Here is a 24,158-nt window from a genome sequence, read left to right on the forward strand (position 1 = left end):
TAATTTATGTAATATGAGATGTCAAGAGCTTTGTAATATTTTGAACAACCAATAAAAAAACAAAACACAACAAAAGCAAAAACAAAATTTAAATAAATGTCACAAGAAGACATGCCTTGAGTCATGTTCTTGGGTCTGAATCGTCCTAACATATCTTCAGCATTTTACAAACTTCAGTGATATTTGAAGATAATCTACCACTAGACAACTAGAAGATGATCAATGGATAATGTTTCTACAATTATTTTATTTATTATTTATTTAGTTTTTAATTTTTTATTTGTTCTTTTTAGATATACCTGACAGCAGAGTGTATTTGGACATATTATACATACATGGAGTATAACTTATTCTAATTAGGATCCCACTGTTGAGGTTGTACATGATGTGGTATTTACTGGTGGTGTATTCAACAAGGGATATTTTTTTTAAGAGAGAGGTGAGAGAGAGAGAGAGAGAGACAGAGAGAATTTTTAATATTTATTTTTTAGTTATCGGCGGACACAACATCTTCGTTTGTATGTGGTGCTGAGGATCCAACCCGGGCCCCATGCATGCCAGGCGAGCCCACTACCGCTTGAGCCACATCCCCAGCCCAACAAGGGATATTTTTTGAGTTGAGAACTTCCATTCAAAATGTTTACCTAGAGACAAATGATGACTTAAGTCATAGGGTTGATTGGTTTCTTCCTTAGGAACTGTCCAATCCTAAAATTCATAGGAGATTTCCTACTTTCCATCTCTGTGAAGTGAAATGTCAGGTCAATTGGTAGCAGCTGTGCTGAATGCCAAGCGCTTTTGTTAAATTGCTTCTGTTCCAAGTTTAAAAAGATGACTGTGATAATCCCCAGGAACCCTTGGAGAGAAGCTGGAATTGTGATGGCGGTTCTCATGGTGCTGAGGACTCCCATGGCTAACAGAAGAGATTCCCCAAGTAAGTGCAGGACAGCTGCTATTCAGAGCCCAGATTGAAAATAATTTCTTGGTGGCTCTGGGGCTTAAGCTTGGGTCTGTTGTATTTTCATCAAACCACAGGTAGAATTTGGAGGGACTTCTACAAGAGTCCTGATATCTCCTTCTTAGAGTTTTGCTAGATTCCTTTTTTCAACCTCTGCAGTGGAAGGCAGGCTAATTTCTATATAATGATAGTGTCACATCCACTGTCTCACTAGGTCTTTCTAAAACACACTCATATACAAATTGATGACTCTGGAATATGTATTATTGTAGTGTATTTTAACAGTAATTATTAGAAAAATAACACAACAAACCTTATAGCACATACACATAACAAAAATTACAAAGAAATATCCAAATACCACTAATCAAGTTGAACATATGTGAACATTCCCAATTTTTTAAATGACTCCTGTGTAATCCTTTCCAAAGGTACCCTTTTTCACATTCCAGAAGTAAGTTCTATTGTGACTCTTTTAATCCTAATATTTTGCTCATTGTTACAGTTAGCATATATATGAATGTATCCTTAAACAATATAGATTAATATTTCCTCCTCTAAATGTTCTATAAATGCTGTGCTCTGTCTTGTTCCTTTCTCAATATTATGTCTGAGAAGACGTGCCACAAATCTCTGATGAAATATTCATCCATTTTTGTTGTTGGGTAGTATATTTCATTTTTTGAGGGCAGAGCAATATACTTAACTTGTTCTTATGTGGATGGGGGTTTGGGCTGGTCTTACTTAAAAGAAAATGTATCCTGGAATCCTGGAACCTTTGGGTTTGCATTTCTCTAGACTGAAATAGAAACTTCAATTGGAATGCCTGCCTATCTTCAACTTGACAATGTCCAATTGTTATTCAAATTAGTTGTCTCATGAGCTGTTCATAAAGAAATCCAATTCTTGACAACTTTTGGTATCTTAGGCTATTTAATATTTCCCTGTCTGGTGAGTGTGTAGTGTTATCTTTTTCTCATTTATTTCAAAAAGATAAAAATTATATTTCAAGTCAAGCCCATCATCAGTATGTGCTTTGCAAATATTTGTATTTTTGGCCTTATGTAAGTCTTTTAATAATATCTCTTGATGAGCAGAAGCTGTTAATTTTAATGAATTGAATTTATCAAACTTTTTATTTATGTTTAGTGCTTGTAATGATTTAAGAAATCTGTCAAACTCCAGTATCATGAAAATGTTCTCTAGTTTTATCTCCTAACAGATTTGTAACATTTCATTCATACTTAGGTCTATGTTACATATGGTGCAAGAAGTATGCCTAATTTCTTCTGCTCCTTCTAATGGTTACCCATTTATTAGAACATCATTTATTAACAAAAGTGTTCATTCCTCACTAATGACCTGTTGTGTAAATTTAGTAAATTTAGTCTAAATGGATGCATGAAACTTATTTTGGAATACATTATGCCACTTATTTGTCTATGTCTGTGCCAAAAGCATGATGTTTAATCACCATCTTTGCTTTATGAATCTTTATTGCATTTTAGAATCAGCTTGTAAATTTTGAGTAGTCACAAATAGGTAGGAATTTTAAATTATACCCAGAATCCATAAGACCATTTGGGATAATGTTCTCTTTATAATATTCAGTCTTCCAATTCATGTACAGGTGTGTATCTTTGTGTTTATTTTTGTTGTATCTCATAAATTTCATTACTTCCCTTTTAGAATTCTTGTAAATTTTATAAGATTTCTTCATAATTTTTATGCCATTATAAATGGTGTAATTAATATTTGATTTCACATTTGTTGCTTATGTGTATGTAGAATATTTAAAAATGGATCCTGTATCCAGCCATTTGATGAACTCTCCCTTACTTTAAATTCTTTTAGTTAGTGGATTATTTAGGATTTTTGTTATTTACAGATGCAGCATATGAAAATGCTGGCAATTTTGTTTCTGTTTCCAAACACTACTCCATGATCTTCCTTGTTTGACATTTTTAATTTTCTCCAATAAATGATGAATGCAGGATTTGAAGTACAGAAATCACTTCATTCATCCTGGGTATAAAATTCTGAGGGTTGAGAGCAGATTTTATTTAGTCACTGGTCTGTGTTATGATGTCCCTTTATTCCTTGTGTCTCCCTAAACCAAACACAGGGTTGGTTGGGTGCAAGCCTGAGCTAAATCAGGCTGGTTCTCCTGCAGAAGATTTTGTGTATCAGTTTAAGGGCATCTGCTACTTCACCAATGGGACCAAAAAAGTGAGGCTCGTGGCCAGATAAATCTACAACAAGGAGGAGATCCTGTGCTTTGACAGTGATGAGGGGGAGTTTGTGGCTGTAACAGAGCTGGGAATGTCAAGTGCCAAGAGCTGGAATGCCCAGAAGGACCTCCTGGCTGAGTATCGGGCCCACGCAGATACCTTATGCATACACAACTATTACCAGACAGCTTCCTTCACTGTTCAGTGGAGAGGTGAGTTTAGGACCAATCAAAGTGCACTCACCTCTGAACTAGTGTGGAAGGCCTGTGGGGAAGGTGACTTTTGGGTTTCCTAGGATTTTGGTAAAATTGGGAAGGCGTTTGTATTCAAGGAAAATCTGTTGCAAGACTTGGCAGGACAGAGTTGGGAGAGTGTGTTAGTCAGCTTTGAGTTACTGCAATAAAATGCTTGAGATAATTAAATAAAGGAGAGGTTTATTTTGATTCACAGTTTAGTCCATAGTTGGTTGATAATACTGATTATGATAGCACTGATTTTGAGCTCATGGGGATATAGCACAGCATAGTGGGCAAATACAGAGGAGGAGAGCATTGCTAGTTGATTGTATTCTGTGAAAATCAGACCATACTTAAATCAAGACAACTAGGACATCATTAGGCAGAATAAATTTAAGGGACCAAGATGGTATATGCATTGCTGACATATATATTTATAAAAGGAACACTTTATTTATTTTTTTCATTTAAGAATCAACATATAATATTGGTACATATTTTTGATGCAGAGTGTTGTAATTCAACACAATGTGCTGTGATCAAACTGGGGAGATCAGCATTTCCACTTCCTGAAATATTATCATTTGTGTGTACTGGCAACCCAAACTCTTATGCTCTAGTTATTACAAAGTGTGTAATTAATTATTATAGACTATCCTTTGTTGAGCTGTATGACATTAAAAGTGCTCCCCTCCAAGTGTGTTTGATTCCCATTATTCACCCTCTCACTATTCCTTTCCTGGGCTGTGGTGACCTCTATTCTACCCTCTATTTCTATGTGATCAACTTTAAAAAAATCTTCCACAAATGAGTGAAACCTTTGGTATTTGTGAACACTAATATGTGTTGTTTTCTCCACTTTAGTGTCAAAGGAGAACTTAAGCCCACACGAGACTCTCTTTGCTGCCTCATTCTCTCACTTTATTTTTTGGTGTCATTCATTCTAGTGGAGCCTATAGTCACCATCTCTCCAGCCAGGACAGAGCCCCTAAACCACCACAATTGGCTGATCTTCTCAGTGAAAAATTTTTATCCTCAACAAGTTAAAGTCAGATGGTTCCAGAATAAAGAGGAAGAGATTTCTGGAGTTGTGTCCACACCAGTTATTCAGAATGGGGATTGGACCTACAGATTCTTGTGATGTTGGAAGTAATACTCCAGCATGGAGATGTCTACACTTGCCACGTGGAGCACCTCAGCTTCCAGAGACCCATCACCGTAGAATGGTGTAAGGACCACTTCATTGATACCAGAGGTTCAATAGAAAGAAGCAAAGGCATGGAGGACATTGGGTCTTGTGGGCTTGCAGTCCCTCCTTTCCTCTGCTGTTGGACACATTCATACCTTCTCTCCTATACAACTCCTGGTGTCATTTCTTTCAAGTCATGGAGGCCTGAGATCTCAAGTCAAAAGGCAGATGCTGAGTACTGACCTCTTTCCTTCTAAGATATTATTGCTTTGGGTAACCTGATCCCCAGGCTGAGGTTCAACTTGGAAGTATATCTTCTGCAGTAGTGAAATTCTGGGCTTTGACATTGAGGCTGGTGTTTGGGGATGGTCTCTGGATTTTTAGATGGACCTACCCTGGGGACCCACTCTCCCTCTTTCCCCCAAGCCCTCATCCATCCACTGTTCTCCTGGGGTCTCTGCATGCCCTTGACCCTCCTCTGTTTGGTAGTGGGGCACATCTGTCTCTTATATCTTGGGTTGGACTCCAGGCTTCCTGAGGAGGACTCTGTGGGATGTGGGGACAGTCATTGATGTATAGGCTTCTACTTCCCAGGGGCACTGTCAGAATCTGCCCAGAACAAGATGCTGAGTGGCATTGGGAGTCTTGTGGTAGTTTGGGGGCTCTTTCTTGGCTTGGGCCTTATTGTCCACTTTTGGAATAAAAAAGGTAAGTCACCTGTAGAGAAAATGGGGAAGACTGGCGCTAGGACTAAGTGATGCCACACTCTTTCTCATGTGAGTTTGGTTGAAGGAAAATTTTGGAACATTCCACATGGTCTCTGCAGGAAATTTCAGGGATTTTTCTCCAGAACAACACCCAGCCTTTGGCATTGAGTGAGGCTTGCATGATGCTCTCAGAGCCCCAGATTACAGAGTGCTGCTGAGCTGGATGTAAGGTGAGGTTACAGTTCTTACCTGTCCAGTTAAGTATGTGACCTGTGCTTCACTAAAACACTTAGACAGATGATGGGACTGGGGCCTTCATCCACGTGCCCCTGCAGAAGCTTTGTGTTCACTTTAGCATGGTATCCTCTTTAATCAGATTCCAGGAGAGATGGTGAGGAGTGGGTGGTTGTACAAAATTCCCCTTAGTGTTCTGACTTACAGAGAGGCCCCCGGGATATTGGGCAGGGAGCTGACTTTCTCTAGGGATTTAATTTATGACTTTTTTTTTCTCTCTCCTTCAGGGCTCCTGCTTAGAATCAAACTCCTGGTCTTTCCTGAATTTCTGTGAGTACTTTCTATATGACACTGAGAGCTCTGCTCCCTCTTCCGCCTGCCACATCTGTTTGGGCCACAAGTACTTTCAACATGTTTCTGATCTTGTCCTCTGTCTGAAGTCTTCCCGTGATTTAAATGTCAAACTCCTTCATCTTTCAATTTATTTTTTCAAAATTAAATAGATTTGTGTGTCCCTTGTGTTTCTGATTCTGATTGAGTAAAAGTGGTGGTGGGAGATACTGACACAGAAAGGACCAGATTCTAGAGGGCTAGTTCAGTGAAGCCCTAAAAGGGAAGAGACTAGGTCCCCATATCCTGCCTAATTTAGGTGCCATGTAAGAATGAAAAAAGGTATGAAAAATTAAATTGTCCACCATCCAGGGACTTGGAAGTTGGGGTTGTGTGCAGCAGTCTTTCCTGGCTTTTGCTGCAGCCTGATGTGTTTTACATTGTTGAACTATTGGAAATATTTTGTGCCATCATGTTACCTAACAACACCTAACCCTATAAATTAACCAACCTCGCCCCACAAATGTCTCCTGGCATTGTTGACTATGTACACAGAGGCAAAAGACAATGATTGTGGGTTGCGTCTGAACTACCAGATTATATACTTGCCAGTGGGAGTTTTGTTAGAAAGTAATATGTTGATTGCATGTGATGGAAACTCCACTAATACCATCTTAAAAATAATTTTTTGGCATATAATTAGAAAGTTCATAAATTAATTTGGCTTCTGAAAAATGCTTAGATCAAGGACTAAGATGAAATTGTTTTCTCTTTTGTTTATTAGCTCCTTCCTTTCTCTCTGACCTTTTCCTCCTGTCTTTACTCTCTTCTCTTAGTGTACTTCTTTTTCTACTCTGTAGCTCTTCATCTTTATGTCTGTAGATCTATCTAGTTTTGGTACTGGGGATTGAACCCAGGAGTACTCAACCACTGAGCTACATCCCCAGTCCTATTCTGTATTTTATTTAGAGACAAGGTCTCACTGAGTTGCTTAGCACTTTACTGTTGTTGAAGCTGGCTTTGAACTCACAATCCTCCTGCTTCAGCCTCCTGAGCCACTGGGATTACAGGAGTGCACCACTGTGCCTGCTGTCTCTTTATTATCATTTTAAAAAAAATTTTCTTTCATTTGCATATCTCTATGAACATCTCTCTCACATGTCTTTTATTCATTACCTGCATTAGAATGTCTTTCTTTCTCAATCCATCCATTGGCCTGTGCTCATGGTGCTCATAGTATTTCCTTTCTGTCCTTCTGTAATAGTCCATTATCTTTTTCCTTGTCTACATTCTCTTTGTGTTTATCTCTCTGCCTCTCTTTATCTGTCTTTGTTGTGTTTCTTTCTCTCTTGCTTGGGCTCTCTGTGTTTGTCTGAGTACTGCTTTTCCTGATAGTTCTGATTTTCTCCTCTGGAAATATGGGTATGTAGAGGAACATCTCAGACTTCCAGCCTATCACCTGAATAGCAAGAAATCAAATATGTCAACTCCAGTTTAACAATCTGGAGAAATCCCTGATAGAGTGACATTTCAACTTCTCAACGAATCATTTTAGCCATGGGATATAGGACTCTAAGTCAGGCCTTAGTTTTGAACCAATTTATGTGGCAAAAAGGCAGATTTTTTTCCTCAAAAAAAGGAAATTATAAAAAACAAAGCAAGGCTGAATAGATAATAACAGTAATAATGATAATATAATACTAGTAATATCAATTGTCATTCCCTCTATATATGAATTGTCCTTCTCTGTTTGTTTTTACATAGTTCTTGATATATCATATTTCACACTTTGATTCAAGTGGGTTATGAACTCCCATTTTTACCCCGAATACAAATTGCAGAATCACATCAGTTACACTTCCATTGATTTATATATTGCCATACTAGAGTCTGTTGTATTCTGCTGCCTTTCCTATCCTTTACTATCCCCCTCCCCTCCCCTCCCCTCCCCTCTTCTCTCTCTACCCCCTCTACTGCAGTTCATATCTCCCCCTTGTATTATTTTTCCCTTTCCCCTCGCTACCTCTTGTATGTAATTTTGTATAACCCTGAGGGTCTCCTTCCATTTCCATGCAATTTCCCTTCTCCCTCCCTTTCCCTCCCACTTCTCGTCCCTGTTTAATGTTAATCTTCTTCTCATGCTCTTCGTCCCTGCTCTGTTCTTAGTTACTCTCCTTATATCAAAGAAGACATTTGGCATTTGTTTTTTAGGGATTGGCTGGCTTCACTTAGCATAATCTGCTCTAATGCCATCCATTTCCCTCCAAATTCTATGATTTTGTCATTTCTTAATGCAGAGTAATACTCCATTGTGTATAAATGCCACATTTTTTTTTTATCCATTCGTCTATTGAAGGGCATCTAGGTTGGTTCCACAGTCTTGCTATTGTGAATTGTGCTGCTATGAATATCGATGTAGCAGTGTCCCTGTAGCATGCTCTATTTAGGTCTTTAGGGAATAGACCAGCTGGGTCAAATGGTGGTTCCATTCCCAGCTTTCCAAGAAATCTCCATACTGCTTTCCAGATTGGCCGCACCAATTTGCAGTCCCACCAACAATGAACAAGTGTACCCTTTTCCCCACATCCTCGCCAGCACTTGTTGTTGTTTGACTTCATAATGGCTGCCAATCTTACTGGAGTGAGATGGTATCTTAGGGTGGTTTTGATTTGCATTTCTCTGACTGCTAGGGATGGTGAGCATTTTTTCATGTACTTGTTGATTGATTGTATGTCCTCCTCTGAGAAGTGTCTGTTCATGTCTTTGGCCCATTTGTTGATTGGGTTATTTGTTATCTTGTTGTCTAATTTTTTGAATTCTTTGTATACTCTGGATATTAGAGCTCTATCTGAAGTGTGAGGAGTAAAGATTTGTTCCCAGGATGTAGGCTCCCTATTTACCTCTCTTATTGTTTCTTTTGCTGAGAAAAAACTTTTTAGTTTGAGTAAGTCCCATTTGTTGATTCTAGTTATTAACTGTTGTGCTATGGGTGTCCTAATGAGGAATTTGGAGCCCGACCCCACAGTATGTAGATCGTAGCCGACTTTTTCTTCTATCAGACGCCGTGTCTCTGCTTTGATATCAAGCTCCTTGATCCATTTTGAGTTAACTTTTGTGCATGGCGAGAGAAAGGGATTCAGTTTCATTTTGTTGCATATGGATTTCCAGTTTTCCCAGCACCATTTGTTGAAGATGCTATCCTTCCTCCATTGCATGCTTTTAGCCCCTTTATCAAATATAAGATAGTTGTAGTTTTGTGGATTGGTTTCTGTGTCCTCTATTCTGTACCATTGGTCCACCTGCCTGTTTTGGTACCAGTACCATGCTGTTTTTGTTACTATTGCTCTGTAGTATAGTTTGAAGTCTGGTATCGCTATACCGCCTGATTCACCCTTCCTGCTTAGCATTGTTTTTGCTATTCTGGGTCTTTTATTTTTCCATATGAATTTCATGATTGCTTTCTCTATTTCTATAAGAAATGCCATTGGGATTTTGATTGGCATTGCATTAAACCTATAGAGAACTTTTGGTAATATCGTCATTTTGATGATGCTAGTTCTGCCTATCCATGAACAGGGTATATTTTTCCATCTTCTAAGATCTTCTTCTATTTCTCTCTTTAGGGTTCTGTAGTTTTCATTGTATAAGTCTTTCACCTCTTTTGTTAGGTTGATTCCTAAGTATTTTATTTTTTGGGGGGATATTGTGAATGGAGTGGTTGTCCTCATTTCCATTTCAGAGGATTTGTCGCTGATATACAGGAATGCCTTTGATTTATACGTGTTGATTTTATATCCTGCCACTTTGCTGAATTCATTTATTAGCTCTAATAGTTTCTTTGTAGACCCTTTTGGGTCTGCTAGGTATAGAATCATGTCATCTGCAAATAGTGATAATTTAAGTTCTTCTTTTCCTATTTTTATGCCTTTAATTTCTTTCATCTGTCTAATTGCTCTGGCCAGTATTTCGAGAACTATGTTGAGCAGAAGTGGTGACAGAGGGCATCCCTGTCTTGTTCCTGATTTTAGAGGGAATGCCTTCAATTTTTCTCCATTCAGAATGATGCTAGCCTGAGGCTTAGCATAGATTGCCTTTACAATGTTGAGGTAAGTTCCTGTTATCCCTAGTTTTTCTAGCGTTTTGAACATAAAGGGATGCTGTACTTTGTCGAATGCTTTTTCTGAACCTATCGAGATGATCATATGGTTCTTATTTTTAAGTCTATTGATGTGGTGAATAACATTAATTGATTTCCATATATTGAACCAGCCTTGCATCCCAGGGATGAATCCTACTTGATCATGGTGCACAATTTTTTTGATATGTTTTTGAATCCGATTCACCAGAATTTTATTGAGGATTTTTGCATCTAGGTTCATTAGAGATATTGGTCTGTAGTTTTCTTTCTTTGAAGTGTCTTTGTCTGGTTTAGGAATCAGGGTGATGTTGGCCTCGTAGAATGAATTTGGAAGTTCTCCCTCTTTTTCTATTTCCTGAAATAGCTTGAAAAGTATTGGTATTAGTTCATCTTTAAAGGTTTTGTAAAACTCTGCTGTATACCCATCCGGTCCTGGGCTTTTCTTAGTTGGTAGTCTTTTGATGGTTTCTTCTATTTCCTCAATTGATATTGGTCTGTTTAAGTTGTCTATATCCTCCTGCCTTAATCTGGGCAGGTCATATGACTTAAGAAATTTATCGATGCCTTCACTATCTTCTATTTTATTGGAGTATAAGGATTCAAAATAGTTTCTGATTATCTTCTGTATTTCTGAAGTGTCTGTTGTGATATTGCCTTTTTCATCCCGTATGCTAGTAATTTGAGTTCTCTCTCTTCTTCTCTTCGTTAGCATGGCTAAGGGTCTGTCGATTTTATTTATTTTTTCAAAGAACCAACTTTTAGTTTAGTCAATCTTTTCAATTGTTTCTTTTGTTTCGATTTCATTAATTTCAGCTCTGATTTTAATAATTTCTTGCCTTCTACTTCTTTTGCTGTTGTTTTGCTCTTCTTTTTCTAGGATTTTGAGATGAAGTATGAGATCATTTATTTGTTGTTTTTTTCTTTTTTTAAGGAATGAACTCCAAGCAATGAATTTTCCTCTTAGACCTGCTTTCAATGTGTCCCATAGATTCCGATATGTTGTGTCTGTGCTTTCATTTATCTCTAAGAATTTTTTAATTTCCTCCTTGATGTCTTCTATAACCCATTGGTCATTTAGTAACCTATTGTTCATTCTCCAAGTGATGCATGTTTTTTCCTTCCTTCTTTTATCGTTGATTTTCAGTTTCATTCCATTATGATCAGATAAGATGCATGGTATTATCTCCACTCCTTTATATTGTCTAAGAGTTGCCCTGTGACATAATATATGATCTATTTTTGAGAAGGATCCATGTGCTGCTGAGAAAAAAGTGTAACTGCTTGATGTTGGGTGGTATATTCTATATATATCAATTAAGTCTAGGTTATTAATTGTGTTATTGAGTTCTATAGTTTCCTTATTCAACTTTTGTTTGGAAGATCTGTCTAGTGGTGAGAGAGGTGTGTTGAAGTCTCCCATGATTATTGTATGTTGGTCTATTAGACTCTTAAACTTGAGAAGAGTTTGTTTGATGAACATAGCTGCACCATTGTTTGGAGCATATATATTTATGATAGTTATGTCTTGTTGGTGTATGGTTCCCTTGAGCAGTATGTAGTGTCCCTCTTTATCCCTTTTGATTAACTTTGGCTTGAAATCTATTTTATTTGATATGAGTATGGACACTCCTGCTTGTTTCCGAAGTCCATATGAGTGATATGATTTTTCCCAACCTTTCACCTTCAGTCTATGTATGTCTTTTCCTATCAAATGCGTCTCCTGTAGGCAGCATATTGTTGGGTCTTGTTTTGTGATCCATTCTACTAGCCTGTGTCTCTTGATCGGTGAGTTTAAGCCATTAACATTTAGGGTTATTATTGAGATATGGGTTGTTCTTCCAGCCATATTTGTTTATTTATGTTACTAAACATGGTTTGTTTTCCTTTGTGATTATTTTTCCCCCCTTTACTGTCCTACCTCCCACTGTTGGTTTTCATTGTTATTTTCCATTTCCTCTTCCTGTAATGTTTTGCCGAGGATGTTTTGAAGACATGGTTTTCTAGCTGCAAATTCTTTTAACTTTTGTTTATCGTGGAAGATTTTAATTTCATCTTCCATCCTGAAGCTTAATTTCGCTGGATACATGATTCTTGGTTGGAACCCATTTTCTTTCAGTGTTTGAAATATGTTATTCCAGGATCTTCTAGCTTTCAGAGTCTGTGTTGAAAGATCAGCTGTTATCCTGATTGGTTTACCCCTAAATGTAATCTGCTTTCTTTCTCTTGTAGCTTTTAAAATTCTCTCCTTATTCTGTATGTTGGGCATCTTCATTATAATGTGTCTAGGTGTGGATCTCTTATGATTTTGCATATTCGGCGTCCTGTATGCTTCTAGGATTTGGGATTCTGTCTCATTCTTCAAGTCTGGGAAGTTTTCTCATATTATTTCATTGAATAGGTTGCTCATTCCTTTGGTTTGGACCTCTATACCTTCCTGTATCCCAATGACTCTTAAGTTTGGTCTCTTTATATTGTCCCATATTTCTTGGATGTTCTGCTCATGGTTTCTTAGCAGTTTTGCTGAGCTGTCTATGTTCTTTTCAAGTTGAAATACTTTGTCTTCATTGTCTGATGTTCTATCTTCTAAGTGTTCTACTCTGCTGGTAGTATTCTCAATTGAGTTTTTAAGTTGGTTTATTGCTTCCTGAATTTCTAGGATTTCTGTTTGTTTGTTTTTTATTACCTCTATCTCCCTGTATAGTTGATCTTTTGCTTCTTGGATTTGTTTATGTAATACATTGTCGAAGTGGTCGAAGTGATCTTTCATTGTCTGATTTTGCTGTCTAATGTCTTCCTTGAGACTCCAGATCATCTGCAGCATGTATATCCTGAATTCTTTATCTGACATTCCATCTGCTGCAGCTATTACCTCTTCTAAAGTTGAGTTGACCTGCATTGCTTGTGGTCCTTTCTTTCCTTGTCTTTTCATATTGCTCGTGTTTCTTTCTGCTTGGTGAAACTGTTGTGTTTTTGAAATTTTCCCCCTATATATTTATATTGCACTTGTATAGTTGAAAAGTCTCCCTTGCAGGGGCGGGCGGCAGCTCTGCTCCTCCTCCAATTGGGGTGATCTGTCTACCACGCTGGCGGGCCGCTGGGACTGTTCTGCCGGTCGGTCGCAGGTCTGCCTACCTTGGAGGCGCGGGCAGTGGCTCTGCTCTGCCCCTCCTCCAATTGGGGTGACGTAACTATCATGCAGGCGGGCCTCTGGGCCTGTTCCAGGCGCAGGCAGCGGCTCTGCTCTGCCCCTACTTCAGTCAGGGTGACGTGTCTACCACGTCCGCGAACCCCTGGGCCTGTTCTGCCAGTCAGTCGCAGATCTGACTACCTTGCAGGCGCGGGCGGCGGCTCTGCTCTGCCCCTTCTCCAATTGGGGTGTCGTGACTACCACGCCGGCAGGTCGCTGGGCCTGTTCTGGGCGTGGGCTGCGGTTCTGCTCTGCCCCTACTCCAAATGGGGTGATGTGACTGCCACGCCGGCGGGCCGCTGGGCCTGATCCGGGCTCAGGAAGTGGCTCTGCTCTGCCCCTCCCCCAAGTGGTGTGACGTGTCTATCACGCCGGCAGGCCGCTGGGCCTGTTCCGCCAGTCTGTTACAGGCCTGCCTACCTTGCGGGCGCGGGTGGAGGATCTGCTCTGCCCCTACTCCAATTGGGGTGTCGTGACTACCACGCCGGCAGGTCGCTAGACCTGTTCCGGGTGCGGGTGGCGGCTCTGCTCTGTCCCTGCTCCAATTGGGTTGACGTGACTACCACGCTGTCGGGCCACTGGGCCTGCTCCGACCGCGGGCGAAGGCTCTGCTCTGCCCCTACTCCAATTGGGGTGACGGGTGATGTGTCTACCACACCAGCAGGCCGCTGGGTCTGATCCGCCGGTCGGTCGCAGGTCTGCCTACCTTGCGGACTCGGGAGGCAGCTCTGCTCTGCCCCTTCTCCAATTTGTGTGACGTGTCTACCACACCAGTAGACCGCTGGGCCTGTTCCGCCGGTCGGTTGCAAGTCTGTCTACCTCGCAGGCTCGGGCGGCGGCTCTGCTCTGCCCCTACTCCAAATGGGGTGATGTGGCTGCCACGCTGGCGGGCCTCTGGGCCTGATCCAGGCTCGGGGAGCTGCTCTGCTCTGCCCCTCCCCCAAGTGGTGTGACGTGTCTACCACGTCAGCAGGCCACTGGGCCTGTTCTGCCAGTCTGTCACAGGCCTGCCTACCTTGCGGACTCGGGTGGAGGATCTGCTATGCCCCTACTCCAAATGGGGTGTCTTGACTACCCTGCCGGCAGGTCGCTGGACCTGTTCCGGGCGTGGGCGGCGGCTCTGTTCGGCCTCCGCTCTAGCTGGGGCGACGCGACACCACGCCGGCGGGTCGCTGGGCCTGTTCCGGGCTCCGGCGGCAGCTCTGCTCCGCCCCTCTGGCCTCCACAGTATTCAGCAGGACCCGGACCGAGAAATAGTTTCCGCGGGTTCTTTATCCCTGGGCCAGAGCAGTTCCGGGAGCCAGAATTCGAACTCTCCGGACTTGGTGCATGCTCCGACAGGAGCAGGCTCCAAGAAGCAGTTTCCGCGGGTTCTATAGCCCTGGGCCAGAGCAGCTCCGGGAGCCGGAACTCCGCCGCTCCGGGCTCGGTGTGTGTTCTGATAGGAGCAGGCTCCAAGAAGCAGTTTCCGCGGGTTATTTAGCACTAAGTCTGAGCAATTTGTCTGCGAGACGCAGACAATTGTCAGCCTGAAATTACCTGTTCTATAGCTTAAAGAGCTGCGATCAGTCAAAAACAAGGATGGTGACGTCAGCTCTCCAAGATGGTGGCCGCTGGCTTCCTCCGTGGTCTGACTGGTGTGGAGAACCGAGCTGGACCGTTTCCTTCCCCTGTCTCCAACCCAGAATTCAGCTCCGAGCTCAGCAAATGCCTAGCTGGCAGGAGCCCGCAGAATCAGCATCGCTGTATCTCTGCGCCACCAGCCCGTCGTTTCCCAGCGCGAGCGGCAGACTCCAGCCGCGGGGCGATCTGCCGAGCAAGCAGTGTGACCCTCCGTACGGACAGATCGCTCGCGTTTGAGCCCCCGAAGCTGATCCTCGTGCGATGAAAATCCTTCCACTAGTTTTTGGAGCACCCCACTTTTGCTGGAAATTCCTAACAAGATAGCTTTTAGCCGTTCTAACTCGTCATTTTCCCTCACAGTGACGCACTACACCGAGTTACTGCACTCCCTTCGCGGCCATCTTCCCTCAGTCTCTGTTTGTTTTTCTATTAAAATTTGTTGCTGAGGGAATAGCTCAGTGGTAAAGCACTTTCCTAGCATGCATGAGGTCCTGAGTTTGATCCTCAGTCCCCACACCCATGATGCTTCAAGTATAATTTATGTAGTTTACATACAACTGAAGTTTCATTTGTGCCATTTTGGAAAGAGAATTTCAAATCATGTCAACCTCCAAATTCAAGCTCTCTGGTTATATGAATTTATCTTTATTTTCTTTGGGTGGTTCCTATTGACCCTTTAAATGAAAGAATAAGCTCATCTACCTTCAAAACATGAGGACATAATAGCATATAACAATAAAAGTATAATCAGAATTCACTTTTGCTTTCATAAAGTAGTATTTGATAATCTGGTTGAAGTCAGTTTCCCATTGCTTATTTATGAAACGTATTACCAGATGAGGAGAAAGGAAGCCACTGGGATACAAATGCAGTAGCTTCTGGAATTATATGATAGAACATCTCCACACTCATTTCCAACATATATCTGCTACTAGTATCTACTTTGGAGGGGTCATCAGGGAAAATAAAGTTGCCAAAGTTAGGGCAGGTATTGATAGGTTTGAGATTTGTTCTGTCCATGTAAGTCTGATGGTAAACATTTACACTATGGATCCCCAGGATGTCCTATTACTTGGGTTTTTCTAAAGAGATATCAGTAGTAGCTCATGTTCTCAGAGTCCTGCGTTATTTCTGTGTAACTAATCAGATCACATACTTTTTGAAATGCTGTGTCCTATGGTATTCAGGGAGTGCTCAGAAAATATTTGCTGGTTACCCATGAAGACCTCTGTTTCATGGGTCAGCCTATTCCTAGAATCTTTTTACTTTTTTTTCATATATATTTTTTATCATACACTTTGATGTCTGTAGTGTCTTCTTCCTCACTCATGATGGCAAAATTGTCTTGGCTATTTTGTCACTTTGACACATATGTTGGTAGTGATGGTGGGGTATCTCTATACAGCAGGATTTTTTTTTAATTTTTTTTTTTAATTAATTTTTATTGTAGGTTATTCAAAACATTACATAGTTCTTGATATATCATATTTCACACTTTGATTCAAGTGGGATATGCGCTCCCATTTTTACCCCACATACAGATTGCAGAATCACATCAGTTGCACAACCATTGATTTACATATTGCCATTCTGGTGTCTGTTGTATTCTGCTGCCTTTCCTATCCTCTACTATCCCCCCTCCCCCCTCCCCTCCCCTCTTCTCTCTCTACCCCCTCTACTGTAATTCATTTCTCCCCCTTATATTTTTCCTCCTTTCCCCTCACTTCCTCTTGTATGTAATTTTGTATACCCCTGAGGGTCTCCTTCCATTTACATGCAATTTCCCTTCTCTCTCCCTTTCCCTCCCACCTCTCATCCCTGTTTAATGTTAATCTTCTTCTCATGCTCTTTGTCCCTACTCTGTTCTTAGCTACTCTCCTTATATCAAAGGAGACATTTGGCATTTGTTTTTAAGGGATTGGCTAGCTTCACTTAGCATAATCTGCTCTAATACCATCCATTTCCCTCCAAATTCTATGATTTTGTCATTTCTTAATGCAGAGTAATACTCCATTGTGTATAAATGCCACATTTTTTTTTATCCATTCGTCTATTGAAGGGCATCTAGGTTGGTTCCACAGTCTTGCTATTGTGAATTGTGCTGCTATGAACATGGATGTAGCAGTGTCCCTATAGTGTGCTCTTTTTAGGTCTTTAGGGAATAGACCGAGTAGGGGAATAGCTGGATCAAATGGTGGTTCCATTCCGAGCTTTCCAAGAAATCTCCATACTGCTTTCCAAATTGGCCGCACCAATTTGCAGTCCCACCAGCAATGTACAAGAGTACCCTTTTCCCCACATCCTCGCCAGCACTTGTTGCTGTTTGACTTCCTAATGGCTGCCAATCTTACTGGAGTGAGATGGTATCTTAGGGTGGTTTTGATTTGCATTTCTCTGACTGATAGAGATGGTGAGCATTTTTTCATATACTTGTTGATTGATTGTATGTCCTCCTCTGAGAAATTTCTGTTCAGGTCCTTGGCCCATTTGTTGATTGGGTTATTCATTATCTCATTGTCTAATTTTTTAAGTTCTTTGTATATTCTGGATATTAGGGCTCTGTCTGAAGTGTGAGGAGTAAAGATTTGTTCCCAGGACGTAGGCTCCCTATTTACCTCTCTTATTGTTTCTTTTGCTGAGAAAAAACTTTTTAGTTTGAGTAAGTCCCATTTGTTGATTCTAGTTATTAACTGTTGTGCTATGGGTGTCCTATTGAGGAATTTGGAGCCCGACCCCACAGTATGTAGATCATAGCCAACTTTTTCTTCTATCAGACGCCATGTCTCTGATTTGATATCAAGTTCCTTGATCCACTTTGAGTTAACTTTTGTGCATGGCGAGAGAAAGGGATTCAGTTTCATTTTGTTGCAAATGGATTTCCAGTTTTCCCAACACCATTTGTTGAAGATGCTATCCTTCTTCCATTGCATGCTTTTAGCCCCTTTATCGAATATAAGATAGTTGTAGTTTTGTGGATTGGTTTCTGTGTCCTCTATTCTGTACCATTGGTCCACCTGCCTGTTTTGGTACCAGTACCATGCTGTTTTTGTTACTATTGCTCTGTAGTATAGTTTGAAGTCTGGTATAGCTATACCGCCTGATTCACACTTCCTGCTTAGCATTGTTTTTGCTATTCTGGGTCTTTTATTTTTCCATATGAATTTCATGATTGCTTTCTCTATTTCTACAAGAAATGCCGTTGGGATTTTGATTGGCATTGCATTAAACCTATAGAGAACTTTTGGTAATATCGCCATTTTGATGATGTTACTTCTACCTATCCATGAACAGGGTATATTTTTCCATCTTCTAAGATCTTCTATTTCTCTCGTTAGGGTTCTGTAGTTTTCATTGTATAAGTCTTTCACCTCTTTTGTTAGGTTGATTCCCAAGTACTTTATTTTTTTTGAGGATATTGTGAATGGGGTGGTTGTCCTCATTTCCATTTCAGAGGATTTGTCGCTGATATACAGGAATGCCTTTGATTTATGCGTGTTGATTTTATAGCCTGCCACTTTGCTGAATTCATTTATTAGCTCTAATAGTTTCTTTGTAGACCCTTTTGGGTCTGCTAGGTATAGAATCATGTCATCTGCAAATAGTGATAATTTGAGTTCTTCTTTTCCTATTTTTATGCCTTTAATTTCTTTTGTCTGTCTAATTGCTCTGGCCAGTGATTCGAGAACTATGTTGAACAGAAGTGGTGAGAGAGGGCATCCCTGTCTTGTTCCAGATTTTAGAGGGAATGCCTTCAGTTTTTCTCCATTCAGAATGATGCTAGCCTGAGGCTTGGCATAGATTGCTTTTACAATATTGAGGTATGTTCCTGTTATCCCTATTTTTTCTAGAGTTTTGAACATAAAGGGATGCTGTACTTTGTCGAATGCTTTTTCCGCATCTATTGAGATGATCATATGGTTCTTATTTTTAAGCCTATTGATGTGGTGAATAACATTTATTGATTTCCGTATATTGAACCAGCCTTGCATCCCAGGGATAAATCCTACCTGATTATGGTGCACAATTTTTTTGATATGTTTTTGTATCCGGTTCGCCAGAAGTTTATTGAGGATTTTTGCATCTAGGTTCATTAGAGATATTGGTCTGTAGTTTTCTTTCTTTGAAGTGTCTTTGTCTGGTTTAGGAATCAGGGTGATGTTGGCCTCATAGAATGAATTTGGAAGTTCTCCCTCTTTTTCTATTTCCTGAAATAGCTTGAAAAGTATTGGTATTAGTTCCTCTTTAAAGGTTTTGTAAAACTCTGCTGTATACCCATCCGGTCCTGGGCTTTTCTTAGTTGATAATCTTTTGATGGTATCTTCTATTTCCTCAATTGATATTGGTCTGTTTAGGTTGTCAATAACCTCCTGACTCAGTCTGGGCAAATCATATGACTTAAGAAATTTATCGATGCCTTCACTATCTTCTATTTTATTGGAGTATAAGGATTCAAAATAGTTTCTGATAATCTTCTGTATTTCTGAAGTGTCTGTTGTGATATTGCCTTTTTCATCCCGTATGCTGGTAATTTGAGTTCTCTCTCTTCTTCTCTTCGTTAGCGTGGCTAAGGGTCTGTCGATTTTATTTATTTTTTCAAAGAACCAACTTTTAGTTTTGTCAATTTTTTCAATTGTTTCTTTCGTTTCGATTTCATTAATTTCAGCTCTGATTTTAATTATTTCTTGTCTTCTACTTCTTTTGCTGTTGTTTTGCTCTTCTTTTTCTAGGATTTTGAGTTGAAGTATTAGATCATTTATTTGTTGGTTTTTTCTTTTTCTAAGGAATGAACTCCAAGCAATAAATTTTCCTCTTAGAACTGCTTTCAATGTGTCCCATAGATTCTGATATGTTGTGTCTGTGTTTTCATTTATCTCTAAGAATTTTTTAATTTCCTCCTTGATGTCTTCTATAACCCATTGATCATTCAGTAACCTATTGTTCATTCTCCAAGTGATGCATGATTTTTCCTTACTTCTTTTATCGTTAATTTTCAATTGCATTCCATTATGGTCAGATAAGATACATGGTATTATCTCTACTCCTTTGTATTGTCTAAGAGTTGCCCTGTGACATAATGTATGATCTATTTTTGAGAAGGATCCATGTGCTGCTGAGAAAAAAGTGTAACTGCTTGATGTTGGGTGGTATATTCTATATATGTCAATTAAGTCTAGGTTATTAATTGTGTTATTGAGCTCTATAGTTTCCTTATTCAACTTTTGTTTGGAAGATCTGTCCAGTGGTGAGAGAGGTGTGTTGAAGTCTCCCATGATTATTGTATGGTGGTCTATTAGACTCTTGAACTTGAGAAGAGTTTGTTTGATGAACATAGCTGCACCATTGTTTGGGGCATATATATTTATAATTGTTATGTCTTGTTGGTGTATGGTTCCCTTGAGAAGTATGTAGTGTCCCTCTTCATCCCTTTTGATTAACTTTGGCTTGAAATCTATTTTATTTGATATGAGTATGGACACTCCTGCTTGTTTCCGAAGTCCATATGAGTGATATGATTTTTCCCAACCTTTCACCTTCAGTCTATGTATGTCTTTTCCTATCAAATGCGTCTCCTGAAGGCAGCATATTGTTGGGTCTTGTTTTGTGATCCATTCTACTAGCCTGTGTCTCTTAATTGGTGAGTTTAAGCCATTAACATTTAGGGTTATTATTGAGATATGGGTTGTTCTTCCAGCCATATTTGTTTATTTATGTTACTAAACATGGTTTGTTTTCCTCTTTGATTATTCCCCCCCCCTTTACTGTACTACCTCCCGCTGTTGGTTTTCATTGATATTTTCCATTTCCTCTTCCTGTAATATTTTGCCGAGGATGTTTTGAAGAGATGGTTTTCTAGCTGCAAATTCTTTTAACTTTTGTTTATCATGGAAGGTTTTAATTTCATCTTCCATCCTGAAGCTTAATTTCGCGGGATACACGATTCTTGGTTGGAACCCATTTTCTTTCAGTGTTTGAAATATGTTATTCCAGGATCTTCTAGCTTTGAGAGTCTGTGTTGAAAGTTCAGCTGTTATCCTGATTGGTTTACCCCTAAATGTAATCTGCTTCCTTTCTCTTGTAGCTTTTAAAATTCTCTCCTTATTCTGTATGTTGGGCATCTTCATTATAATGTGCCTAGGTGTGGATCTCTTATGATTTTGCACATTCGGCGTCCTGTAGGCTTCTAGGATTTGGGATTCTGTCTCATTCTTCAAGTCTGGGAAGTTTTCTCGTATTATTTCGTTGAATAGATTGCTCATTCCTTTGGTTTGGACCTCAGTACCTTCCTGTATCCCAATGACTCTTAAGTTTGGTCTCTTTATGTTATCCCATATTTCTTGAATGTTCTGCTCATGGTTTCTTAACAGCTTTGCTGAGCTGTCTATGTTCTTCTCCAGTTGAAATACTTTGTCTTCATTGTCTGATGTTCTATCTTCTAAGTGTTCTACTCTGCTGGTAGTATTCTCAATTGAGTTTTTAAGTTGGTTTATTGTTTCCTGCATTTCCAGGATTTCTGTTTGTTTGTTTTTTATAACCTCTATCTCCCTGTATAATTGATCTTTTGCTTCTTGGATTTGTTTATGTAATTTATTGTCAAAGTGGTCGAAGTGGTCTTTCATTGTCTGATTTTGCTGTCTAATGTCTTCCTTGAGACTCCAGATCATCTGAAGCATGTATATCCTGAATTCTTTATCTGACATTCCATCTGCTGCAGATATTACCTCTTCTAAAGTTGAGTTGACCTGCATTGCTTGTGGTCCTTTCTTTCCTTGTCTTTTCATATTGATCGCGTTTCTTTCTGCTTGGTGAAACTGTTGTGTTATTGAATTTTCCCCCTATATATTTATATTGCTCTTGTATAGCTGCAAAGTCTCCCTCGCAGGCTTTGGCGGTGGTTCTGCCCCTCCTCCAATTGAGGCAATGTGTCTACCACGCTGGGAGGCCGCTGTGCCTGTACTTTCGATGGGCCTGTTCTTTCGGTGGTCACAGGTCCGCCTATCTTCCAGGCGTGAGCAGCGGCTTTGTCCCTCCGCTGGCCACTAGGCCTGTTCTGTCTGTCGGTTGCAGGTCTGTCTACCTAAAAGGCGCTGGTGGCGGCTCTGCCCCTCCCCCAACCGGGGCGATGTATCTGGCGGGCCATTGGGCCTGTTTTGTCAGTGGTCACGGTTCCGCCTACCTTGCACGTGCGTGGAGCAGCTGTGTCCCTCCGAGAGTTGCTGGGCCTAACCTGCCGGTGGGTGGCAAGTGCGCCTGCCTTGCAGGCCCGGGGGTGGCTCTGCTGCTCCGCGGGTTGCTGGGCCTGATATGTTGGTGAGACGCAGGTTTGCCTACCTTGCAGGCGCCTGGCGGCTCTGCCCCTCCCCCAACCGGGGCGGGCGATGTGTCTGGCCGTCCTCTGAGCCTGTTCTGTTGGTGGTCAGGGTACTGCCTACCTAGCAGGATCGTGGGGCAGCTGTGCCCCTCCGCAGTTTGTTGGGCCTGACCTGCTGGTGTGTGGCAAGTGCGACTACCTTGCAGGCCCGGGGGTGGCTCTGCCGCTCCGCGGTTGCTGGGCCTGATCTGCTGGTGATTCGCAGGTCTGCGTAACTTGCAGGCGCCCGGCGGCTCTGCCCCTCCCCCAATCTGAGCGATGTGTCTGGCAGTCCACTGGGCCTGTTTTGTCGGTGGTCACAGTTCCGCCTACCTTGCACACGCGTGGAGCAGCTGTTTCATTAGTGCCTGGGCACACTCTCCTTGTTTGCCTCCCTCAGGCCCTAAGTTTGTAGAGCTTGGGGTTGAGAACCCCCAGCAAATTTGCTTACCTTCTGGTAGCCACGCCCCCGTATCTGATGCAAGAGACCTCAGTTGTCAGCACTGGTGGGAGCGGTAGCCGTAAGTCCCACGCCAAGGCGAGTCGGTGCAAGAGACCTCAGTTCTGTTTTTTATTTTTCAGTGTTAACTTTTGTGTTTTTATATTTTCCTGTTTTGGAATATGCAGTTTTTTAAATCTACAAAATATTTCATTCACTACTTCTACTTTTAACATCCTTCGTGCACTTCTAAATATCTAGGAATCCTACATATTTCAAATAAGGACTTAAATTTGTCCACTATGTACACAGTAGTGTTGAATAAACTACACACATGTAACACTGGTTAAATCTGAAAGTGTCTTCTCAGTAGGACATTCTGGCCTAGAATCCTTCATTTCTTCCACTTCTTTTTCCTATGTCACATGTGTCATATCTGAGTGTCATATAATGTGATATTACAATTTCACTTCTGAAAGGACTTTTCAGAAGCCTGTATTTCTATGAATTTTAACATAAAGTGTATAAAATGTGTTAGTTTACTAACTACTTTTTGTTATACATTGGCAACCTCTTTAATATCTAAAGACTAAATATGATAAAATCAGGACTCCTTTGTCCAGTATATACAGAAAAGCAAAGTTAAATGAAATGCACATTACAGGGCAATGGGTAAGCTGAAATTGTCTAGCACACTCCAACAAAACACCTTTTGCAACTTCCCTCCTGCCTACCTCAACCCAATGAACAAGTACAGACAGTGTTCTGTTCAGAGGTGGTTTAAGAATTCCAAACACAGTATTTCCCATCAGTTTTTAAAAGCTCTTTACAAAAAGATTCATCCTACTACGGAATCTTCCCGCACTGCGGTGGCATTCTCAGTGGGTCACTTGTGGCCTGTTGCTCTGCAGGCTCTCTGTGTAGGAGGAACACCAAGCGCCAGGCGGCTAACTGGTCCACCCTGGTCACCTGGGTGTCAATCACCTTCCAGGGCGTTAAGGCCTCTGCCTTGTCCTACAAGGTGGTGTCGCCAGGAGCTGGCACCAAGCGGTCACAGAGGGCCCTGGTCTGCACTCTCCGCTGTCCAAGGCTTGGCCGAGCTATCTGCATCTGCTCGCCTTCTTGGCCCTTAAAGTCCCCACCGGCCTCCACTGCATCAGAGGACCTCCTTTCTTCTCGCCCCGCCAGCCACCACCCAATGGCACGCCAGGTCCTCAGTGGTGGTTCTGCCTGGGACGATAGGATTGGGGCAGCAGACCAGGCAGCCCCCTTGGTCCAATCTGACAGATCACTGCCACCCTCAGGCCATCCAGCCAGGGGGTCCTTGACAGCCTGGGTAGGTCAATGCGCAGGCGCTGCGGAGCTCTGGGGTCTGCAGGGCAGAGGCCATGGCCTGTCCCCAGGCCCTCAGCTCACCTGCCGGCCTGGGGCAGAGGGTCCCAGAGGGTCCCCGTGAGGAGGTCATGCTCCGTTTCTCATCACTCTCTCTGCCAGAACTGATTCTCATCACTCTCTCTGCCAGAACTGATTCTGCAATA

At 41.3% G+C, this 24,158-nt stretch overlaps 1 pseudogene; it reads left to right on the forward strand.

The window, feature by feature from the left end:
* Positions 1 to 831: 831 nt before the first annotated feature.
* On the forward strand, positions 832 to 24,076 carry LOC143401992 (HLA class II histocompatibility antigen, DQ beta 1 chain-like; annotated as a pseudogene).
* Positions 24,077 to 24,158: the final 82 nt, after the last annotated feature.

This window comes from Callospermophilus lateralis, chromosome 6 (genome assembly GCF_048772815.1).
Source record: "Callospermophilus lateralis isolate mCalLat2 chromosome 6, mCalLat2.hap1, whole genome shotgun sequence".
In the NCBI taxonomy this organism is placed as follows: domain Eukaryota; kingdom Metazoa; phylum Chordata; class Mammalia; order Rodentia; family Sciuridae; genus Callospermophilus; species Callospermophilus lateralis.